Source organism: Cavia porcellus, unplaced genomic scaffold (genome assembly GCF_034190915.1).
Source record: "Cavia porcellus strain 051 isolate PalLab524CR breed Dunkin Hartley unplaced genomic scaffold, mCavPor4.1 scaffold_2, whole genome shotgun sequence".
NCBI lineage: Eukaryota > Metazoa > Chordata > Mammalia > Rodentia > Caviidae > Cavia > Cavia porcellus.
In genome coordinates this window covers 65,536,294-65,558,411 of record NW_026947485.1, presented here as the reverse complement: position 1 = coordinate 65,558,411, position 22,118 = coordinate 65,536,294, and the positions used below count along the sequence as shown (strand labels likewise).

General features: G+C 36.1%; 1 protein-coding gene across 1 annotated transcript in view; it reads right to left on the bottom strand.

Moving 5' to 3' along the window:
* The window catches only part of Mterf1 (mitochondrial transcription termination factor 1), a 214,990-nt gene that overhangs the window by 126,854 nt on the left and 66,018 nt on the right, over nucleotides 1-22,118 (bottom strand). The window contains exon 2 of the transcript XR_010045431.1: nucleotides 18,855-18,988. The gene's annotated coding sequence lies outside the window, so the exon portion shown is untranslated. The remainder of the gene's footprint in view (nucleotides 1-18,854; nucleotides 18,989-22,118) is intronic.

Here is a 22,118-nt window from a genome sequence, read left to right as displayed (position 1 = left end):
GAAAAAGCAACCATATTTCAAAGGTATGGATTCTGGATTCAGTCTTTTTTAAAGTCCAGTTATGTTTCAGATATATTTTGCCTCTGTTATAATCAGAAAAGCTCATGAGCCAAATAGCAATTTCAGTCTTTTAAAATTTACAATATGCAATTCATAGTGTTCGTTTGATTTAAAGATATACACATAAATCATACTCTTGAATATTTTAAGGCAAATATTTCAGTTTATGTTTGTGCACATTTAAATAGGGTTATTGGTTTTGTTTTGTCAAGGGTTTTTTCCTTCCCCTTAAGAGTGTACTTTGGGGGTTCACTGGCAGCACTCTAGGATTTCACAGAATCGGAGCAAGAAATTATAGTCCTAAACTAAGTCTCCAACAACACAGGATAATGGAAAGTCTTGGTATTATTTCAACTCAGGATTTTTTTCCATATCCAGTTTCACCCAAAGTCAAGCATTAGTCAGTCTGTACCTTTCAAATAACAGAAAGGAGATTTGATTAATGTGATTTCTTTGTAGAAAAATCTAAGAAGATTAAGGCACAATAATATAGAGAAAGCATGCCCTTTCTCAACATGACATTCTTCAGCACTATATAGAGGTTTGAAGATCTTTCTGGTCAATAGATTGCTCACACTAGCTGCATCTGAAAGATGGAAAAAAAATCTATCATCAGGGAAAACTTTCAATTTTTCAGATTTTAGTTTCTGTCTCACAAACAGGTTAACAAATCTAGAGGTTGATATTGATTTCACTCTATAACCAGGCAAGAAAGGTCATCTTTCAAGGAGATGTTTACAGATTGCTTCCCCCATCCCCCCACCCGCCTCTCTTTTGTAGACTGTTTTGTGATAGTCTTTGGGGAGAAATTAGAACCTTCTAGATGACTTCTATACTCAGTGAAGCACAATGCAAAAATAAATCCTGTAGAGAGGATTTCCGGTAACTATTTTCCATCTGTGCATTCTGAAAATCTAATACTAACCAGGAGGCATTTTTTTCTGATACGAGGAAATGAATTCAAAGCTGGTTAAAGTACATATCGAATGTCATCTACCTCTTCCACTTTTACCTTATATGTTTGTGTGGGAAAAATATGTTGAAAAGGAGTATAAAGAATAAAATTAAAATGCTTTCCCTCTACCCTCTCAACTTGCAGAATATGGGTATTAGACTCCCACTGCTTTGCTCAAATGTAGGCCATTTGAGAATGTGATAGATAAGAAAGTAAATTACTTTCAATAGACCATTTCCACGGTTGTTTTCTCCTTAGACGATCACATGTCAGTTTGTTGGATCTGAATCTGAAGCTTCGATTACAATAGAAAGGGCTTCAAGGTCAGCATTCACTGTGCAGCCTTCTTTGTACCTCCCAGTCACCCAGCTAAGACACCTCAGTGCTCACAACTTAAAGAGTCCTCCTGTACCAGTCAGGGGCCTCTTGATCCCACACTTCTCTTAGAAATCTGACAACCCACCCAAGAGTACCTAAACAGACAGGAAAACTACCTAAAGGAAAGCAAAGAAACTTAGTACAGTATTTAACATCCAGGTCATTCAGTGCAATTGATACTCTCATATGATGGCACACTTAATTCCTCACTTTTTTTTTTAAAAGGCTTTTACAGTCACTGTATTACCATATTTATAGGGGAGAACATACTACTAGTATGTAGCATGCTAGTGAAATAGTTACATTAAGAACTACAGTTTTGATGCATGAATCCTAGCATTGGTAAAAATATGAGGGAATACTACAATATAATTCATCTTAGAGAAAGTAATGTAATTATTTGAATGGGAGGGAATCATTGAAGCTCTATATTTGTTCTCAGATAAAACCCTAAAATTTTGTTCTTAACATAAAAAACAAGAGTCATTATACTTAATGGAAAAACAATAACTGGACTGTTATTCCTTGTAGACTGAGTCATGCAATACTGTCATTTTTAACAGCCAAAAGTCATCACATATAAGTAATCTCATGCTTACATCAGTAATCTTATAGTTAATATCGTACTATAATTCAGAGTAGATCTAGATCACATCTGCTTCTCATTTCTACTACTACCTTATTTGACCCCCATCTTTCGTCTGTAAAATTTCAGTAACCTCCTAACTTATCCTTCCGCTTCCACTGTCCTCTATAATGTATCATTTTTTCTGCAGCCAGAGTAATCCTTTATAACTGTTACAGGTTAACATATGTAACAAAAGTACACAAATCATGATTACACACTTAATGAATTTTCACAAACTACATGCATGTGACCAGTATGCAAATTATTAATAGAATATTCATAAAGATACCATAAATGGACTCATATATGGTATCTTTTTTTACATTTGATTTCTTCATTCAACATGGCATGGGTTGACATGCCATTTCACACTGTTACATACCATAGCAACATTCGTTTTCAGTGCTGTATAACATTTCATTGATTGAATATTCACTTTATCCATTCCAGGGTGGATGAACCAGAGTTCCTTTTAAAAATGTAAATAAAGCCAGGTGTGGTGGTGCATGCCTATAATCCTAACACTCAAGAGGCTAAGCAGGAGGATTGCCATGGGTTCAAGGTCAGCCTGGGCTATACACATATATATATATAACCTCTAAATAACTAAATATATAAGATAAATAAGATCAAGTTGTTTCCCTACTTAAGGCTCTTCACTTGCTTTGCCTTTCATTTAGAAGATCCACAGTAGGAGGAAGGGAGAGGGCAAGGCAAAGAGGTAGTGGGACGTAAAAATGGTCAAACTATGTTATGTGCGTGTCAACTGACTAAATAAAGCCCACTTACCTATGTAACCAAATTAAAAATAGATTGGAAAAAAAGTCCTTACCATGGTGCTGGCCCACCTCTCCACCATATCTTACCCGTCTCCCACCCCATCTTCTAGCCACACTGCTCTTCTTTCTACTGCCTCTCTCTGTCACAAGTTAAGTTCTTTTTCATTCCTGAATGGTTCTGCCTGGCTGCTACCATCCCACACTCCACCCATCCAGTTCAAAGCCAAATTTACAAGGCTGCTCAGTTGTCCCATTCTTTATCTTAAACCAAGATCCACTTGTCAGATATGCCTTCTGTACTCTTCTCCCCAAAACGGTCCCTGCCTCGGTTTCACACTACCCGCTTGTTTCACTTTGATTTTTCATTTTGGCTCAAAGAGGAAACTATTAAATATAAAGTGCTGAAATAGAGAAATGTAATTTAGTTCTTTTTAAAGCAGAGCTCTACTCAGGAAAAATGGAGATGGGTTAATATCTAGGGTACAGCCAAGCCTCAGTTCATGAAATCAATTCAATCAATTTAATAGAAACATCATCCCAGCTGGTTTGTACAATGTAGGCTTATTGTTGCTTTTTAAATGATTAACAATTTTTCTCACTGTCTAATCTATGCCTTTGGCATCATAACCAGTCAGGATAAGAATTAAAGGCTCCAAGATATCCACGACTACAGTCACCAGTATTCCATCTCCACGTTCCCCTCCAGACTTCTAAAATGCCCCACAGCATGCCTCGTGGGAGCGTTCCCAGCAGGGAAAGGGGCACAGACTTCCCACAAACTACAGCCTTCCAAGAACAAAATCACTTCAAATGAAGAGAGGGAGGTTTTATATGGAAAGCATTTACAGTGTTTTCTACAAGGTACAAAATGTTTCTACAGGGAAAATTAACCAAGTTTCACTCAGCTTTTCAAAACAAAGCCAGAGTTTTCAATCAAGCAACTAAAGAAAGTAAACCAGCACATGTATGCAATTCACAAGTCCCGGATATTCCTAATTAAGTAAAAGAAAATGGTATATTTTTTAAAAGAAAAAAAAGTAATATATTTTTAAAAGGATAGTAGCGAAATTAAATGTGTTCAGCTGAGTTAACTTCTTCATGAAATAAGCTTCTTATCCTGATAAGAAATGGGTCATAGCAATAAAAGTACGCTGTAAATTCAACTTGACAAATGAGAAAATGAATTCCTGAGGGTAAGGCCTATTAAAGGAATATTTTAATTTAATGTTGCAATGAACATTTTGAGTAGCTTCTATATATGCAAGAAACTGCCTTACATATTTTAATGAGGTAAAACAGCATTAGTTAATATAGCAATAATTTGCTCTATTACTTCCCAGTGATAATATGGAAAGATCAAATACAAGAAAAAATGTTAAACTTCTATATAAAGACACCAGCTTCTACTACTTGCTTGTAAACTTCAAAATTCAATGTCTTATACCACAACTTAAAGACATGTGCAGAGCATTAGTGATTTCAGTGAGCTGAAAGCCAACCTTCTTCTTCAGAATAAAATGTGATATGATGCCACCTTATGGTTGAAAATTAAACTTTATGGTTTAGAATGATAAAATAATCATTTTCAGATGTACTCTTAATCTCTGGGGAAAAGGGCACTTGGTAGTTTTGTAAAATTCACAAATCAAAATACAGAGAATCAATTTAATCCTTAAATTATAAAACAATTACAGTGCAAGGGTGCAATGTCCAGCTCACAGGAAGGGAGCCTGCTTAGGTAACGTTTGTCAAGGGGTGCTCATCTAACTGCTCATTTCGGGTATTTCCATAATCAATGTCAGCTGGGTTTTTTGGTTCAAATAGGTGATCTTAGTACTAACTGTTCTTCATATCCAGAGTCATAAAAACAACAAAAGTGTAAAGTGCAAGCAAGTGAAACATTGAGAGATTAATCATCCACAGGCTATTAATTGAATCACATGAAAGTACCATTTTTGTAGGTCAAATATTGGGAATTCTGTCAAATATTGGAAATTCTGTACAGTTTCTTCTATAGATTCCTTAAGCATAACCGCCAATTTAATCAATTCAAATGATAAAGGTAATGGCAGTGTTAGTCCTCCTCGCTACACAGCCGATGAGATTCTTATTCCTGGATTGGTCCTCCCAAGCGTCCTTTATACACAGCACTTCTCTGTTGCAGACATACCCTCTCCTTGGACACCGCTGTACTCCCACTGAGTTCACTTATCTACCTTTTACTTCCTTGTGAGCACTGCAGCAATCCTTGGTCTGCAGTTGCTCATCTTGCCAACTGTCATGTAAACACTATCACCAACCAAATTTTTGTAGACCTGGTTAATTCTGTTTCTATTTACTATGGAACAAATCCAGGAATTTGGGGAAATGAAGACTTCTTTTAATATACATTCTATAAATGCTGTTTCCAAAATTCTTTGTTATCTCTACATTTCTATAAAACCTTAATGGTTTCTGAGAGGATAAAGCAACTTTTATCCTGAGAGCTACATAAAACAATTCTCCTTTATTCTGAAGTTATTTCTCTTGTCATATCAAATATTTTTCTCCCTTCCATCATCTTCATCAATAGTCAATGTTATGAAGACTCCCCAGCAACTTTATAATGAAAATTTTCAGTGCTTAACTGTTAAATTCTCTTCACATATGAAGGTTATTCTATCTTAGCAGGACACCTTTTGGAAAACGCTAGAGAAAAACAGAAACAAACTCAACTATAAACAAAAATCTATTCAAGGAGCACTCATGCATATAAAATTTTTGCAAAGGTCAGGAAACCAAATATAAAACGTTAATACTAGAAGAAACTGGGTGAGTGGTTATGGGAACTTTCTGTATTCTTTTGCAACTTTTTTAAACATCTAACATTGTCCCAAACCAAAAAATATTTTTAAGAAAGTTCAGAGAATCAGAACCAAAGTTACAGGGATCAGTTTACCTTCTCTCCAACAGCTTTCCCGGATTGAAGTCCTCTTTCCCTCCACAGCACATTTATTTATATATTCCATACAGATGGACTTCCTTACATCTGCTTAGAGTGTGGAGCTGTCATCTTACTGCTGAAGAGAAAGGCCAGCTCAGTGGCTCTGGGTGTGAAGTCCCCTGTTCAATGCTAATGTAGATAGAGAAATGATTGCTCTGTGAGCTTTGCCAGGTCAGTTGCCTCTCTGTGCTATGCTTTCATCTCATGCCTAAAGGGACAGATAATCCCTATCTTCTACCTCTACAAGAAAAGAAAGGAAGGTCAAAACATTAATCTGAACACATTGTTAAGTGCTTCTTTCATGCACAGTACAGAATATTAACATCAACTATTTTTTTCAGCCTTAGCTAGTAGGCTCCTTGGGGCAGATCCTGCTCTTTGAATAACAATAGATACACTGGAGTCCCTTCACAAATAATGATACCAATTCTGAGTTAAAATTAATACTGAAATGTAGGATTCACTTAGAGTAGTTTTTACAGTTACTCCTAAATACATCAATATGAACAGTGCATCCATTTTCCTTTCCTAAACATTTGTTTTACTTTTAAGAGAGCATGAGGCTCTCAAAATCTACCTTTAGAGCACTGTTTACATCCTGAGAAAGGACTTGCGCCCAGCATCACATAATAACACATAGATACCTACAAAGAGCCCACTAGGACTCTCCCATTTGGCTGCCATTTCACTCCTGCCGCTCTCTCTGTTTAACCTTTTGGCTCCTTGAGAGAAGTAGCAGAAGCCACAGCATGAGGAATAGAGGTTCTTAGAAGTCTCTGAGATCAAAGGGGTCCACCCTGCATGAACAGCGTTTCTTTCTTCCTGGGTAGGTTTTGCTACTGCTATCTGGTGGGGAAAGGGGAGAACAGAAGTGGGTTTTTGTTTGTCTGTCTGTTTGTTTGTTTTGGTTTTTTTTTATTAATCCCAAGTTGACAACTTCAGAGGAAGAATTTTGGAGTTTTACAACTAGAAAAAAGAAATGCATAACTTAGTGGTTCCTGGTGCTGGATACAGCCTTGTATATGAAGAAGGAAGACAGGATAAAGATTCTTACAGTAAATGAAATACCACCCACTCTGTACAAAAACAAAAAAAAAAAAACCTGCTTAACAAATGTTAGCATCCTGCCCTCCTCTTTCTTCTGACTGAAGATTTGCTTTTCTTAAGAAATGTGGACCTTTTCTTTTCTACAGGGCTCAAGAAATGAAGAAATCCTCACCGTATCATCCAGAGTCCTTCCCAGCCCTTTGTAACTCCAAGGGACAAGTCACACCCACTTCCTAAACACTATTCTGGAGCAGAAAGGGCTGCTGCCTTTAGGTGCCTGTGAAATCCGAACCAAATGCTTCAGCTCCTTGCCCAAGCCTCACTACACAACCTCCTCATCAAAAAATATGAGCAGTGGGTGCTATGTGTATGCATGCAATAAGACATTGAACCTCGTTAATATATAAAATTAATATGCATTAATAAGACATAAAACATCATTTTAAAAAATTTAAAAAACAGTAAAGACAACAGTCTAAAAACAATCAGAATTTAAGAATCTCACAAAATTTAAATATATGGAAGTTTAGAGCTGCAATGTCTGACCCAGTAACTACCAGTCACACAGTAACTACCATGCAGCTATTTAAATATAAATTAATTTGAACAAATGGCAAATAAATATAAGAAAAAATGCTCAATATCATTGGTCATTCAAGAAATGCAAATTAAATTAAAACAATACTGAGCTTCTCATCTCCAGGAAGAATGGCTTATCATCAAGAAATCAACCAATAACAAATGATGCAGGAGATTTGGGGAAAAAGGAACATTTCTCCACTGTTGGTGGAAGTGCAGACTAGTAAGACCACTGTGGAAATCAGTGTGGAGATTCCTCAAAAAAGCTAGGATTACAGGTCCCATTTGACCCATTTATTCCCCTTCTGGGTACCTTCCCAAAAGAATTAAAAATATCATAGCACGGTGATACATGTGCTGCCATGTTTATAGCAGCACAATTTGTAATAGCTAAATTTTAGAGACGATCCAAATCCCCTTTAGCCAAGGAATGGATAAAACAGTATTTTTAAACAGTGGAGTACTACTTAGCTACAAAGAAGAATAAGTTCCAGACTTTTATAGGTAAATGGATGCAACTTGAGAGCATATTCATAAGTGAAATAAATTCACATGTATAAATATTGTATTTTCTCCTCAGCTTAAAAAACTGTAAGAGTAAATAAGATTCAAAGTGTACAACAGATATGGTGAAAGTGAAAGAGAAAGAAAGTGTTCAAAAGGAAAGAGCAACTGGAATAAAAGGAGAAAAGGAAAAGATTTTACTTATACATATATCCAAGATATATAATTATACTACTAACCTCTATTAGTTCATAAAAAAAACAACTCATGCTTTCATTATTTGATCATTTTTCATGCCTATATTTTATAATCTGAGCAACTGCTTTGAAGATAATACATTAATCATTGTTAATCTCGTATTATTTTGCTTTGAAATTCTGTATCATTTTTATTTTTTCATTTTAAAATAAAAATAAATGAATATAAATTAATTTGAATCTAATAAATTAGAAATTCAGTTCCCCAGTCACATTAGCCACTAACCCAAATATGGAACATTTCCATCATTGCAGAAAGTTCTATTGGACAGACTGAGACAGATCATCCAGGAAAGTATATTTAGATTCTTCACATCCTAATAAATCATCTTTAATTTCTTTTGGTAAACAGTCATTGAGCATCGATTTCATGTAAGACTGTGTATAAGGTACAGTGTAGCAGAGATGAATAGGACTGAAACTGGCCATCAGGAGTTGAGACTTAGAAATAGACATGCAAATAACTATCTGGATGATAAAATAGAAATACACACTATAGTGAAAAAGCAAGCAAATTGCTGTGTTCACACAAGTAGAGCTTTAAGAAACCATTTCACGCTGATCTTTGGCAGTCTCAGGATTTCAAGATAATGAGCACGTCCTGATTGAGAAACTGCACATTTCCATGCTGTTAGCTCCATGGAAACAGCTCTTGGATGTGTTCCATCAAAACTGCTTTGAAAACTGGTCCAAAAAAAATTCACTTTGGTAAGAAGACACAAGGCACCACATGCTAATTGGAAGAGCACAAGATTCAGAGTCAGGAGACCTATTTGCAAACTAGCTCTATCCTTAGGAGCTGTGTGACCTTGGGTAAACTATTAATTTCTCTAAGCCTCAGGATCTCATTTTCAAAGTGAAGAAAATAATCTCTACCCCATGTGTCCCATAGATGACTACTGTAAAGACAAAAAGCACTGTAGAAAGAGGATATCCAGATATGACTATTATTACTGAAAGTAATGTGAAACTTTAGAGAACATGAAAATCCACTGCAGGCATGTTGATTTGGAACTACATGGAGAAGTTTCAAGTTCTGCAAAAAGAAATCAATCAAATTCTCAATCTCTAAATCTTTGTTTAGATTTAAAAGGAAAAATACAGGGGCTGGAGATTTAGCTCAGCGGCATAAGCACCTGCCTTGCAAGCAGGCAGTCATGAGTTCGATCCCTGGTACTGATAAAAAGGAAAAAGACGGGGCTGGGGATTTCGCTCATAAGCGCCTGCCTTGCAAGTGCTGGGGATTTAGCTCATAAGCGCCTACCTTGCAAGCAGGCAGTCGTGAGTTCGATCCCGGGTACCGATAAAAAGGAAAAAGAAAAAAAAAAAAAAAAATATATATATATATATATATATATATATATATATATTTAAAAAAAGGAAAAAGACAAAAAAAATGAAAAAAGTGAAAATACGTATTACTTGTCAGCACACTTATCTCTTCTGAAGCGAACTCAAGGTCACTGCATTTTAATCCACATGAACAAATCGCTAGTGTGAAGCAGCCATAACTTCAAGGGTGAACTTACTTTGAAATACAATTAAAAATTTCCAACCCAGGATCAGTCAGCCAAAAAAGTAAAATGGCATAGGTTTGTTTGATATGGAAAAAAGATTCCTGGGATCATTTCTATGCTGTACAAATGGGAGGAAAGGTTTCCAAATAATTGCTAGATATGTGTTCGTTTGATTTCATGAGGAATTTTAAAAAGAATGTCACATTTTGTAACCACAAGATTTGAGTCTGTCTGTGGAAATGGTTGTGTAACGTGAAATGACGTCACTTTTACTTTCCTGAAACTCTCAGCAATAGTATGGGATGATTTCTATTTTAGTAGAGAGTGTGACTCGATTGGGTTTTCTCCAGATGTTGAGAGAATGGTTTTAATTATCTGGTACCATGCCTCAATTTCTGAGCACCCGCTCAAACCTGGTGGGTTTGGCAATTTCAGCAAGAGAGCAGAACCACATGAGGGCCATCCAGTCGATTGTGCTATGGTCTCACCATGCTCACCAGGAAGCTGGCACAGACGCAGGTATAACAATAAAAATGCTTATGCTGGGATGCAAGACCCTGAATAGCATACATTTTAAACGAGGTCTCAGGTTAAAATAATAAACTTTGAATGATATGTGCCACATGTGACATTTTGGTTCCAGACGTAACAAACCCAAACCAAAGTCTTTTGCTTGACAATTCCAAAACAGTATTGCCCTCGAAGGTTTCTGATTTTGATTTTGCCTCAATTGCTCACAGATTACACTCTGGCAAGCTTGAAGACAGCATAGTACTGTTTAAAATGCACATGCCAGGAAGCCTGCATGATTCTCTGCACTAAATCATCCCTGAATTCCTCATTACTGTGTTCACTTAACCATTTCCACAAATGTGGCATGGACTTTTTCTTCTGAAGGAAAATTTTAAAAAATCACTGTAAGTAAACAGTATGGTGAACTGTCCCCCTCCTCCAATAAAAGCGAATAAAACAATAGACATTTGTTCTAATATAATTGGCCATTTATCCTAATCTTAGCAATTTATTGCTCAACCATCTAAAACAGAAATTGCAACATTTTAATAGCAAATTATGGACTTATCAGTCACAGAATAGTACTAAGTGGGCTCCAGAAAATCTGAACTTAGATATCTGTTTCATAACCCAGTTGAAAGTTCCAGCTGACATTGGTCTAAACAGGTGGTATCTTATTGGATTTTATTATATAGTATAAGCAAAAACTTTTAAAGACAAGGAGATTATACAGAAACCATTGTTCATTTTCTGTTAGTTGATTCTAAATACCCTGTAATGCTGTCATTCTCTTAAATGGTTTTACATTGTTTTGATATATTTAATGCTACAGTATACGGAGTTGTACTCAAGGATTTCAAGGAAAGAGACAATATGATAACTACTTTTACGTCAGGATTATCTTGTGGTGAAACACTATTCTGCTTAAATGGTTATGTTTTCATCTGCGCTGTTTTGCTGTTATGCCCTCTTTTATCTCAATCTCCACTCCATTATTTACTTTTTTATTTTTATCCTTTTAATTAAGAGAAAAATAAATAAAAATAGCAGGATATATTATAGTAACCCACTTTGACTTTCCATTATCTTGATTTAAAGCCCTATATTACTCTCACCATCTTGTTTTTGACTGATGTCCCCCTATTCTGTTTTGCTTGATAGGTTCGAAAGTTTAGGCAACAGCTGTGAAGATAGTGAGATTCATTATGACGCCCATTCTTGATGACTTTTATCTACTTTTGAAGACCTACAATGTCTCCAATGTTTTAGGTTTGTCGGTTTTGTTCTTTACTATTTTGTTCAATTTTATTATAACTGATGATATAGGCAATTCTATTAGAGATAGCGGGAGGCATTATGGTAACCATTATTGATCACCTTGTATTATGTTTTTACATTATCTATTATGTCCACCCTTTTGATTTGATTGACTCTGTTCTGTTATGTCACATTTGGTTCTACTCCCTTCCAAAAAAAGCAATAAGAACTGTGGGAGCAACAAAATCCAAAATGTGTAATTGTCATTGTACAAAAGAGAGGAAAAGAAAGTGCTCTAAACGATATAACTACATGTATATTTAAGTGTATAAGATAGAAAATGATATCACAGAGTTTTATTGGATCATTGAACAGAACTGTTTGCAGTCTCACTGTTGGAATGTCCACTTTACAAGCTTTAATTTTGTGACTTGAACAATTATTTCTAAGATGACAATATGTAATCCATTAACTAGTGATTTCCCACTGTTTATTTTTTTCTGTAAATCTGTATAACTTGTACCCTTTCTCTGCTTTTTTTTCTCCTAAATAAAATTTAAAAAAAAAAGAAAGTTCCAGTTGTCTTTTCATTTCTTCACTATTCTGAAACTGCTCTTAAATGATTTTGAAGACTCTAAAGCATGTGTTTTATCTTGGATATTTTCAACCTTAATATCCTTAATTTCAAGAGTGTAAAATAATTATGGGGATAATTATTGCTTTTCTATTCTGTCACAATATCTTTGGGAAGAAAGTTAGTTTACTGATACCTCTTCTTTGTTACATTATAATAAGGTTAGTAGAAGACCAAATATCATACAAAAGATTAATAATGAAGTCAAATAACAGTGAATATCTAGGCCCTTGAAATTCATATCATTTCAATTTGTAAGAGTTATTATATAACATGATATTAAAACATTAAAAGACTAACATGAAAGTTATCCAGACTATTTCTAAATCACAGATTCATTATATGCTTGGTGGTTAAATGCTATTATCTTTTCCATCCCTTCATTAAAACTCCTTCATAGCACAAACAGAAGAGGAGAAATTAAAATCAAATGGAAGTCAAAGTACATCCAGACAGAAACAAAAGGAAGCAACACAGTATAGGAAAAAAGACAAAGAGAAACAAATAACCATAGAATTTCAGAGCTGGAAGGACTTGAGCACTTACTTATTGTATCCAAAACAAGGAAAATGAAACCCAGGTAAGCAATTGGCCAAATGAAGAATGGAGTTAGAAGCACAATCAAGTTTCCTCCTAAACTCATTGTATAAAATACTGCCTTTGAGTCCCAGTTTCAACCATGATCCTTAATTGTTCATGGTTAACACACAAAAATCTGCAGGACCTCAGGTTTCTCCTCTGCAAAAGTAGTGTCAACCATCCCATTGTGTTCATAAGATGACTGCAATGTCATAATAGACAATTAGCAGAGTAAAGTTACACACTCTAACAAGTAAAAAGTTAACATCAAAGTTTGTTTTTTAAAGATTACTTGAAGTTATAAATGGATAAGAAATTCTCCAAGCTCAAGGCCTAAAAAAGGCAAGAGCCAGTAAATTCACAAGACAGTCATAAAACAAAGACTTTTTATCTTCTTTCAAATGTGCTCCAAAGTTATACAGTCAAAATGATTATGGAGAAGAAAAAAAGAATCATGGCATCTGAATTAATAGGCATTAGACATTTGAAACAAGGAACTGCAATAAAAGTGCAAATTTAAATTTGGTAATTTTCCTTTGTATACTCCTCATAGTTATTCATGACACAGGCAATATCATTTGCAAGCAAAGATAAATATTCTTTACTGATGCCTGCAAACACTCTTTATAACAAAAACCTACTAATGAACATCTTCTCACCAGTGGGCCCCCTACCTCCTACCAAGAAGAAAAACCAACTAATTATTTTTCTCGGATTTTTTCAATTTTTATATTACCTTTTATGTATTAAGCAAAAAGTTGACTGAACATCTATAAGCCCTTTAAATCATATTTATTGCATTTCTTTTCACTAAGTCCTATTCTAGAAAGAAAGGACAAGAAAGAGAAAAACAAGTACCTTCTTGTTGGTACTTCTTTATGAAACAGACCAGCATTTTTTTTTATCTCAAGTTATATTGAAAACATTTGCAATGAAATAGCATATTAAATTATTTCGACAAAATTAATAAATGTGTTTAAAACTAAATAAATTAAAGGTTCTACATGATTTTATACCTGGAAATATTCTTAGTGAATACAAAAGCCATGGCCTTTTTTGATATACGCAGATCTCCTTAAGTACATGGAAATGAGCATAGATCCCAATTATTCCATTTGTAATCAAAATAAAATTTTTTAAAACCAAAGTTGATTAGAAATGAGTTCAGAAATGAGTATAACCTAGATGAACATGCCATCATTTGTGTGATGTAGAATCTTAACTATGCCAAGCACAAAACTGCAAGTACGGCTTTATTTACTCATGAACCCATCATGTTCTTTCAGTATTATGTACTGACCTCTCCCCTTTAATAACTTTAAAACTTGATAGGACATATGAAATAACTCTTTTCAGATGTTGAGAAACATGCAATCACTTGAGAGAAGAGAATCAAGCAAGGTAATCCCAAAAGAAAACAGAAATCAGCATTCAGAGTCACAGAGGCAGCTGCAATTCAGAGGACATGATAACAGAGGAGAAAAAGACTGTGTGACTTATTTGTACAAATACATAATTCCAAGTTGAAGAAATTGTTACAAGTGAATAGAGCTCTAGAAATCTGTACTGGGGTCTGAGTCTTTGGATGAATACCATGTAGTAAATGTATTGAACAAGACTCCACAAAGCCCAGGGAGAAAAACTACCAGAGCCCCCACGTGACTTCAACTGTTCAAGTTTCAACCTGCAAAAGTAGAGACCACACCACGAATATTCAGCAAATGCCATTTCCCTGAAAGAAGACCTACCTAACAATCAGCCTGGAACACTAGACATCCAAAGCACCAGTCACAATCAGCCTGTCCTCACCTTACCAGCTTTATAAAGAAGCCACTGAACATGAGCCAGTGATGGCAGGTGGGGCAAGAATAGGCCGATTGGGGCAGGCATTTTTTATCTCTAGTTTTCAAGGTTGATCATTTTCCAACTAGTTCTTATTTTCAGGGAAAGAAGGTAGTAATAGCAGGCCTTAGGGGGAGGTCTACCCTAGACCAAGTAAAGTTACTCTGCACCTGCCCTAACAAAAATGAAAACAAGCTCCTTCTTCCTTGATTAAGATCAAACTAATGCTTGTTTTGCCAAGGATACAATGTAAGCCCTGTGGAGCAAGGAATTAATTATTGCTGCTTTTTATTAAGCCATAGCAAATGTGTTTATACCACACTATATTAAACAATCTTACTCCAGATCTGCAGGAAAACATCTTAAGCAATCAAGAAGTAAAGAGGTTGGAAAATATGTGAAAACCTCTTGTTTTTTCTTATTTGGTATTTTTTCAAAACCAAGTCAGAAGGCATGGTTTGCAAATTCAGTACAGTCTAACAAGGAGATCACTAATGAATTAATGAACTTGATTAAACTATCTAGAAACCTTATCCCTCAATCATTCATCAGGAGTATCCCTAAACTCCTTTTTCCTAATTATACTAATATTCAAGATGCTTGTGCTGATCTTTTTACATGTATCATCTGATCTTGGCAACCTTATGAGGTAAGATTAATAGTATCCCTTCTTCACAGATGATCAAGCAGAGGTTGGGGAAGTTTAGCTGACTGTGCTAAATGCCACACGGGTTCTGAAAGTTGGAAGAAGGCTTCCACCTCCTACTTGTAGGATTCCCAAAGCCAGACTTAGAACACTTAGAACACTCCACCAATTTCCTATGCTGAGACTGAACATGCAGAGCCTAGGCTCAGATACTCTCAGAATCTATTTCCACAAAAACTTCCCACAAATGTATTGCAATCAGGTAGGGAAACAAATAACCGCCTTATGCTTCTTGCCTCATTCCTTCACATCTCAGGCAACTGGTTTCCTAAATTGTATGTATTTCTGTTTTGTTCTGGCAGGGGTGGAGGTAGGGTAGAATTTTTAAATTATGAGGCCTAAAAACCTTTGTTGTGGCATTTTTATCAAAAATGGAAATTTCCAAAGAAGCCAAATTCTTTGATACAGTCTTCTAAACACTCTCATCTATAATTTACTCTATACAAAACTTTCCCTATTGGTTTAACTAATCATTTAAAGATGCTACACACATTCTTAAATGTTTAGATTTTCCTGAAAGACCTGACTCCTACAAAAACTCGGTATAATTTTACACAAATCAGTGAAACTTCCTGGACCTCAGTTTCTTTGTCTATAAAGGAAGAACCTTGAACTACATTGGCGTTTCCTGAAATACAGACCACAGAACATCAGTCCCAAGAGATCTTCCCTTCAAAAAAAAGTTCCAAAGCAAATAATTATTTAAAAAGCTACAAACACTCATAGTCCACTAATGGATAATATGTAGGTATACTGAGGCCCCAGAAAAGTCCCGCAAAGTTGAGTGTGGTGGCAACACACCTGCCCTCACAGCACTTGGAAGGCTGAGGCAGAAGGATCACCACAAGTAGGCCAGACTGGACTACAAAGTGAGACCCTATCTCAAAACAAAACAAGAGTCTTGTGATAATCTGTTTAATTTTAATTTCAAATTTTCTAAATATATTTGACCATAAAATCCTTATTCCTAGGGGCTGGGGATTTAGCTCAGCGGCATAAGCGCCTGCCTTGCAAGCAGGCAGTTGTGAGTTCAATCCCTGGTACCGATAAAAAGGAAAAAGACAAAAAAAATCCTTATTCCTGAAAAAAGTGTCTATAAACATCCCAAGAAAATAATACTCATCCTCTCACTCAAAAAATTGTTCACTGTTAAATAGCTGACCATATTAATGTTTTTGGTTGAATCATTGAACACAACTGTTTGCAGTCTCACTGTTTGAATGTCCATTTTGTATGCTTTGATACTGTGACTTGAGCAACTATCTCTATGATGATAATATGTAATCTATTAACTGGTGATTTCGTACTGTTTTTTTTTTTTTTTTTTTGTAGTTCTGTATTGCTTGTACCCTTACACCGCTTTGTTTTGTTTTGTTTTTTCTCTTTTTCCTTTTAAATAAAATTTTTAAAAAATTGTTCATTGATCATCTGCTGTGTGCCATTGCACTGCATTGCACTGTATACTGAGGATATAACAGAAAACAGAATAAATTCTGAATCTGTTCTCTCAGAGCATGGAGTTCAGTTGGCAATATAGACAATAAATAAGTGACAAATAGAAGTTCAAGTCAGAAAAAGTGCTCTGAAGGAACCTAATAGGTTCTTAAAATATAAAATAATGAAGACAATGTATATTTAGGTAGGATAATGAGACAAGGCCTCTCTAATAATACATGAAAATACAGCACCTTAAGTGATACCAACATAATTTATAAGATGCTAGTATAATTAGTGTCATTTAAGATGATATTTGAAGAATAAAATGGGATCCACTTGTGAAAAGCAAGGAAAGATGTTCTAGGCAAAGTACCAGCCTAGGTACTTGAAAACCACAAAATATAAAGTTGCTCAACAATTTCAGAGAACCAAAAGGCCATGAGAAAGAAGGAAAAGGGTGACTCTGAAGTACTGGAGAAATTAACAGAGGCTGCCACCTCAGTCAAGGCTTCGGCGTCACAGAAAAGGACTTAAGTTACAGTTCAAGTACAAAGAAAATGAGTTTAAACCAGGAATGGACCTGATAGAAGTTCTTTTTAAAAGGTGATTCTGGCTGTCCTGTGAAGAATACAGGAGAACAAAAATCTGTATTGATTTTTTTTATTGCTGCTATAATAAATGAACATAGATTTAGTGACCTGAACGATACCACTGTAGAAACATACAATTTTGTAGGTCTGATTTCTGATATGAATCTCACTAGGCTATAACCAGGTATTGACAGAGCTGCATTCCTTTCCCAAGTCTCTGGAAGAGAATCAGTTACCTTGCGCCTTCAGGTCACTGGCAGAATTCTGTTCCTTGTGGTTGTCAAATTGATATTCCAGTCCTGTCTTAGTTTATTTTGTGCTACTAAGACAGAAAAACTATGACTGGGTAATACTTAATGAACACAAATCATTTCTTACCATTCAAGAGGATGGAAAGTCCAAAGTCAAGATTCTTTTTGCTATATCATCCCATGCCCAAAGGTAAAAGAGTAAGAAAGGAGATGCTCAGGGAAAGGAGCCAAACTCAAATATTTATCAGGTCCAGACTCCCTCAACAACCAAGCTACTCCCAAATGAACACCATTAATCCATGAATGAGGGCAAACATCTGATAATCTAATAATCACCACTTAACAATAGCACTGTTTCATTGGAGATTACATTTGCAACACATGAACTTGGGAGGACACATGCAAATGACAGAGCCTGCTGCCTATAAATTGAATGCTACCTCAGCTTCTATCAGCCATTCATTTTCCTTACTTCATGGTCTCTCTCTTCTATCTCCAAAGTCAGCAACAGTGCACTGAGTCATTTGCATGCTTCAAAATTCTTCTTTGATGAATGAGTGGAGGGGTAGATCCAAGAAGAGGAACTCACTGATTCCTGGCACATCAGCCTTATTAGCTGAGAGTCAGGTATGCCTTTCATAAATAAAGAAGACTAGAAGAAAACCACTTGTACTGGAAAATTGAGAGTATTATTCTCTATGAAACAGACCTTGAGAAATACATATCACCTCTGAAATCTCTTACCTTTTAAGAAGTGCCTAAAAATTATCTATTCTTTTCAGACATCAGGGTGTCTGAATTTTTATAATTAAGTATATATTCCTATTATCTCAAGAAATATAATATGTTTGTTATGGTTTATATGTAGATGCCCCTCAAAGCTTCATATGCTCACAGGTGAAGCATTAGAAGGTGTCTGGATCTTGGGTGTGTGATACTCATCACTGGATTAGTCCACTGATGAGTTTATAGTTGGGTGTGATGTGGGCATGGCCTGGAAAATTATGTATCTCTCCTCTTTCCTTGATTCCTCTCTGCTTCCCACCTGCTTTCCCCATGAACTCTTTCACCTTTGTGAAGCTCATCTGCCACACCACCTTGACTTGGAGCCAGTTGACCATGAACTGAAACCTTTACAAATTGTAAGCCAAAATAAACAATTTCTCCTTTAACTCATAGATGCCAAACATTTTGCCCCAGCTAGGAGAAAGTAACTAAGACAATATTCAAGGATAACTTGTTAATGATCCATCACATTCTTTGGGGTAGAGAGAAGAAGCTTGTTGTGTTAACTATTACTACATTAAAAAATTTACCTCAAAGGTTAGCATCTTAAGACAGTTTATATGGGTCCAAACCTGGATGTAGATTAGCTGGGTCCTCTGCTTCATGATCTCTCATAAAACTGCAAACAAGATGTTGTCCAGGGGCCGGGATATAGCTCAGTGGCACAAGCAACTGCCCGGCAAGCACAAGGCCCTAAGTTTAATTCCTGGTACAAAAAAAAAAAAAAAAAAAAAAAAAAAAAGATGTTATCCAAGGCTCAACTGAAAAATAATCTAATCCCAAACTCTTTTATGTGGTTATTGGAAAAACTGAGTTTCTTGAGTTGGAGCAGTGAGGACCTCGGTTACTCACTGGCTGTTCAGCTGAAGACATCCTCAATTCTTTGCCATGTGGAGCTCTACACTAGCAATTTACTTCATCAAAATGAGCAGGGTTCATAAAGTCTGTAGGAAGGAACAATCTTTTATAACTTGCTCATGGAAATTATATCCTTTAAATATTGCTATGTTCTATGAATTAAAAGCAAGTTATTAGTAAGAGGAAATTACACAAAGATCATAAATTCCAGGAAGCAGAGCTCATTGGAGACATCATAGAGCATCACAGAAACTGAAGACCACATGAGGTAATGAAGAAGAAAAAGTAGAAGGGAAAAGTGAGAAAGTGACCTTTACCTCCTTAATTTGTATGCCCTAAAACAGTGTTTCTTGGTCAGTATTCACAGAAAAAGTGACTAGGAAACTAGTTAAAAGGCTAACAAGAATGACATGAGCAAGATTGCAGGTCAATTTGGAAATAACTTTTGAATTTTATAATAAGAAAAGAATAAATGTTAGGACAAGTTACTTTAAATATTTTAATTCAAAACTAAGAAGACTAAATTTTAACATAATTGGAACAAAAACACAAGATAAAAAGAACAAAAACATTTTGAAAAACACAATCATTTATCAGCAAAATTAATTAAATATTTAGTAAGTAATTGCTAATAGAAATAATGTGAAAAATAGAATGTTACCAAGGTCCAATATTTTGTATATTATCTCATACAGTGACTAAAAAACAAAAAGTAGAATACAGTCAAGGATTATACCGCTGTTCTCAGAAAGCATTTATGACTATGTCCATGATCTTCGTTTTTCTTTTTCCTTCCCTGTTTCTTTGGCATAAGATTACTTAAACATTGCTTTAGTGAACTATAAGGTTTATAATTTCAGTTTTTAAAAATTAATAAAATTAAGCAAATAAAATAATATCAGGGAACACCTAGGCCACCCTCAGCATGACCTAGCCGCCTCAGACTACTGCTGCTGGGCCCACCCCTTGGCCTGGAACACTGGAGCTGCCCCTGCCACACTGGGCTGCCTCAGACTGCTGCCTCTGGCCCATCCCCTAGCTAGGAACAACCAGGAGATCTGTGGCACAACTGAGCCACCTTGGTCTACACCACTGGGCCTGGCCATTGGCCATGCACCCCTAGGTCCCCTCAGACTGCTGCTGCAAGCCTACCCCTTGGCCCAGAACACCTGGGATGCCCCCAGCACTACTGAGCCACCTCAGACTGCTACTACAGTCCTGTCCCTCGAGGAACCCACCCACCTCCTTGTCCTAATACTGCAGTTGATTTTTGGATCCCTTCTCCCAGAACCTTGGACTACAGTGGATTACTGTGCTGGCTGGCTGGAGACTCAGAACCCCTCGCCCAAACAGAAGACCTCAGCAGGTTCCATTCAGTGTGGTGAGTTTTCCCCCAAAACAGAGGTCTGCAGTGGGTAATGAGGAGCAGAAGGGAAACTCCCTCCAAGACCTTGACGAACCTGGCAAGAGAGTGGGTAATCCCCTCCTCCACACACAGAACATCAGACAGGTTGAAGAGTGCACCAATAAGGCCCTCCCACAACTTGGAAAAAATTAAAAGAGCTTATGAGACCCCCAGTGACACTGTAGGCTTCAGCTGACACAAACACTATAGACAGAGAGCTCTGGTGACCTTCAACAACCTGAAGACATAGCAACAGCAGGAACTAAGAGTTGACCTACATCAATATTTCTAGCCTACATAGTGCAGAAAGAATATAGGACTAACCCAACAGGCCCTGTAGGAGGATTCGGGTGACTGGCTCTCCTCTTCACTGTGGACACAGCAAATGGACAAACATCAACCACACAATAGGACCCTAAAATTCACACTATAGACAGTTGAAACTGCTGGGATTGAAAGACCAAATATTTACCCAAAAGGTGAAAAGGACAAAACAAAAAGGCAAAATGTAATCTCAAACATCTAGTCCATCAGGAGCAAGTACAGATGACACTGAAATAGAGGACTTTAAAAGTCATACACCAGGAATCTCTGAAAAGATAGCAAATGAAGTAAAGAAATAAATCCATGAGGCTATAGAGGAAATCAAATTAGAAATAATCTCTTACATAAGGAAAGTAATAACAACCTTAGTAAATGAGTTGATCAACATAGCTAGAGAAGAAATAGATAAAAAAAATACAGGAGCATGGGAAATTGAAACTTTGAATGCAGAAAACAAGGAGAATCTATGAAACAAATTCAGAGAGATATCCAAGTGACAAAAAATTCTACTGAAAGCTTACAAAACCGTTTAAATGAAGCTGAGGATATAATTACAGACCATGAAGATAGGATCCCAGATAGCAATCACGAAAGAGTAGAACTTATAAAAACAACAAAGCAGCATGAAATGACAATCCAGAAGCTTCAAGATGATGCCAAGAGAAACTATGTAAGACTGAGAAGCATCAGTGAAGATGCAGAAATCAATGCAAATAACAAACTATTCACAAAAGTAATACAGAAAATTTGCCACACATAGGGGAAAAATCTGATATACAAATAAGTCAGGCATACAGAACACCAAACAGTCACAACCAATATAAAGCTACATGCAGACACATAATAATTAAGACCCCAAACATATAGCATAACAATAGAATACTAAAAGCTGTTAGAGAAAAACACAACTCACCTATCAAGGAAAGCCTATTAGAATCACAGCAGACTTTTCAGCACAAACTCTAAGATGAGGTTGGAGGAAAGTATTTCAAGCCCTAAAAGAAAACAACTTTTAGCCCAGACTGATGTACTAGCCCAGAAAAAGCTGCCTTTCAAGTTTAATGGAGAAACAAGATACTTCCATGACAAAGAACAACTGAAGGAATTCATGTCCATCAAACCAACCCTATAAAGAGTACTGAAAGACATGCTAGATAAAGATAAAAATGACCACAATCTCCAGAACAATAACAAAGACCACTGGGCTGGACAAGAAATTAAACAAGGTGAAAAAAAGCAGGAAACCAAC